The following is a 3,943-nucleotide window of genomic DNA, read 5'->3' on the forward strand; positions in this document are numbered from 1 at the left end:
CCTCCTGCCAATTGCCTACCAAGTGTCAGTCTTTTAAGTCTTAGACCTTGAAAACCTTGTCACTTTTAATGGCTTCTCCCAACTCAGGACTGGTAAAAAGAAAAGCCACACCAAAAACACCAGGTTGTTCAACATCTGTCAACCTAACTGGGACTTCTGCTCACTCGGGACTTTAGGAACAGACCCCACCCCACCTTTATATCTTCTGTGTCTTCAAGTAACCACTGATCTCTGGCCACTCACCTCAGTAGGCAAAAAAGCTTTCCTGAACCATAGAATTATAAGGGAAGGGACATCTGTTACAAAACAAGCTCATAGCTCAAAGATCAAGCCTCAACAGCTATCCAGGTCAATTGGACAGGAAAGGCCTTCCCCTCTCAATGATTCTCTTCCAAAGATCTCCATCCTCCCTCTATCCCCTGGCTCTTTAAAAATCTGTAGTTTCCCACATTTAAAGGCAGCATCAGTTTCATGCCAGAAGAGATGCTTTCCCTCCAATAAAATTAGTCTGTGCTGGATTTTTCTTTTTCTCTTGTATTTCTCATATCGTTCTTGTCATTCTGAAATTCTAACAACAGCAATATCAACAAAGAAGTAAATAAAAGGGATAAAAACAGAAAAAAATGTTAAAGTATCCTTATTTGCAAATGATGTGGTCCTATACATAAGAGATATTGAGGACTCCATTAGGTGACTTGGAGAACTGATAAATGTTTTCAGCAAAGTAGTAAGATGCAAATTTAACATGTAAAAATAAGTAGCACTGTTTTAAATAAATGTCACATGTACTGAGACTATCAGAAATAATCTCATTTACAATAGCCTACGTAAAAACAAAGCATCTTGAAATAAACCTAACCTATGAAGTGAAAGACCTATACAATAAAAAGGGAAATACTTTGAATAAAGAAATCAGTAACAGAGCTGGAGAGATGGCTTAGAAGTAAAGGTGCTTCCTGCACAGCCAAAGGACCCATGTTTGATTCTCCATATCCCACATAAGCCAGATGCAAAGGTGAGGTAAGTGGAAGGTCACGCATATCCACTAAGTGGCGCAAGCATCTAGAGTTCAATTTCAGTTGCTGAGGCCCGGGTACATCAATTTTCCCTCCCTCCTCTCACTTCCTCTTTCTAAAATAAAAAAAAAAAAGGAAAGGAACACCTGTCAAACTATCTATCAAAAAAGTAAGTATTATCTCAATTTTCCTGGTGCTAGCTTACTCTCCATTGGAGAATCTGCTTCTCTTTTTCAGATAGATGCAGATCCTAAGGAGAGAGCTGCCCCAACATACCTCAAAAGGGGCTCAACTGAAACTAAGAACAAGTGGCGAAACAAACAAGGGTGATGTTTTCCTGTGAACTGGATACCAGCACAAAGAGGAAGGAGACCAATGCAGAGAAAAATCAACTCCTACCAAATCAGAGAGCCAGAGCCTCAGAGGACCCCAACACCTCAGCACTGAAGCAGACCAAAAATGAACCCAACATGGCTCAGGGAAATTTTGCGGAAGAGGGGATGGAAAGATTGTCAGAGTCACATGTTGGGTCATGATATGCAGAGACATTTATCCTGCCAATAACTGGGGGCTAACTCCACAATGCATGACCCATTTACATCAACAAGGAGGGTCCAATGGGAGGGAGTAGATCATAGATGAGCCTAAACAATGGTACCAAACTGCTTGTATTTGCTGAAAAGAAAACTAATAAATTAAAATAAAAAAATAAATTAATTTAAAAAAGTGTTTCCTTGGAGATCCCTAAAATATATATATATAAATTTTAATCTTACAATTCATGCAGATGCACAAAGACTCCAAAAATCTAAGGAAAACCTGGGAAAAAGTAAAATGCCAGAGGTAATTTCATACCTCAATTCAAGTTATACTGTAGATTCACAGTAATAAAAACAATATGGTACCAGGTGTGGTGAGACAGGCCTTAAATCCCACATTTCATAGGCAGCAGTAGGAGGATTGCTGTGAATTTAAAATGCTGTGAACACTCACTCTGGTCACCAGGTCAGCCGGGGCTAGAGTAAGATCCTATGTTGAAAAAAATAAATTCATAAAAAACAAGCAACAACAATGAAAACAGAATGATATTAGTACAAAAACTTCCATGTAGATCAATGGACTAGAACAGAAGTCCCAGATAAAATTTCTCACCACTATAGTCACTTAATCTTTGAGAAAAATGCCATAATGGCATATATATATAAAATCTCACATTTCAACAAATAGTCCTGGGAAAATTATATATATATATATGACTAATAATATATAAAGTAATATATATATATATATATATATAACTAATTGTATATAATTGGTAATTATATATTAAACTAGATGGCCCAAAAACTAACTTCAAATGGATCAAGAACCTCATGCATGACTTAGAACTCTGTAAGTCTTAGAGGAAAAAGTGTGGATTACAATATAAAACATGGACATAGGTAAGGTCTTTCTAAATAAGACTCTTGTTTGTTTAAAAAGTAAGACCAACAACTAACAATTGAGAACATGGCTGAAACAAGATACCTTCTCCCTGGGGTCATGTGGACACATGCTTTCTCCCCAAATAGGACAAAGATGACATAGCAAATAAAGATTATCAGCTTATTGAATGTATTGGGGAAATTTACAGAACATGTTGAGGGTTGCTTACAAAAGAAATGGATAGCTCAAAGGCTGTCACACTATGAGAATTTTCATCACATCCTGTGGGTGGCAATCTCTGCATCACTGCTTCAGCCCAAAGGCAAAAAATTCACTGCACAACCTACAGGTAGCTCAGGCTAGCTCACTTCACCCCCTACAGGCAGTTCAAGTGATTCTCCTCTCACATGCCTGTCAGAAGGGCTCTCATCAAGGAACAACAAATGCTAGAAAGGTGAGCAAAGGGAAACCTTTAAACACTGTAACTGTATACGCTGGTACAGACATATAAATCAGTGTGAAGGTTTCTCAAAGAATTGACCTGTCATATGAGCCAGCTATACCTCTCCTGTGTTCTACTTTCCAGATCCCATGTTACCCAGATGGACAAGGTGAGGCAATTGCATGGTTGCACATGCCCAATAGGTGACGCAAGTGTCCTGAGTTTGAGTGCAGTGGCTGAGGCCCTGGCATATCAAATCTCTGTCTCTCCACCCTCTCTCTCTCTCTCTCATATTCTCTCTCTAAAAAAATCAATATAGACACTTCCGGTTAAGATGGCGGCGTAGGTACCACGCCAAAGCAGCCTGGGGGAAAAAAGACCAAAAAACCTCAGCAAAATGCACACTTTTACTAAAAAGTGAGGCATATAGGAAACTGAAGCGGCAGCGGAGAAGTAGGAGAGATCCAGAGCATCCAGAGCCCGCACAGGCCAGCAAAAGCAGCCCCGGCAGCTCCGCCAACTGCGGTGGCGGCAGGGCACACCAGAAAGCCTCCAGGCTCGGCTCCAGCTGCAGGAAAAGCCAGGTGCGGGCGCTTCCCCTCACACTGCGCTCTCCGCAACTCAGGAAACGTAAAGGGAAAGCGGCAGTGAGCAGGGAAGGAGCAGAACGTGAGGTAGAAGAACACGTGGAACAGTGAGAGAACCATAGCAGCTGTGGCTCCCTCCCCTCCCCCACCACCTGAGCCCAGCTCCAGAGAACAGAGCAGCGTCCCGGCACCCAGCCACGCCAACTTGAGCTGACAGCGGGACTCAAGCAAGAGCAGAGTTCAGCAGCAACATCAGCAGTTCCAGAACTGCTACCAGTGGTCCCAGCAGCAGCAGACCCAGGAGTGGCAACAACAGCAGACCCAGGAACAGCAGCAGTTCCAGCAGCGGGGGTGCTGATCTGCAGGGCCACAGTTGCCAGGCTTGATTTGCCCCACAGGAAAAGCCAGTGCCCAGCTCCAGAAATCAGAACAGCAGCCCGACAACCCAGGCAGCAACTTGACTGAGACCAAAC

This window comes from Jaculus jaculus, unplaced genomic scaffold (genome assembly GCF_020740685.1).
Source record: "Jaculus jaculus isolate mJacJac1 unplaced genomic scaffold, mJacJac1.mat.Y.cur mat_scaffold_35_1_3033546_arrow_ctg1, whole genome shotgun sequence".
In the NCBI taxonomy this organism is placed as follows: domain Eukaryota; kingdom Metazoa; phylum Chordata; class Mammalia; order Rodentia; family Dipodidae; genus Jaculus; species Jaculus jaculus.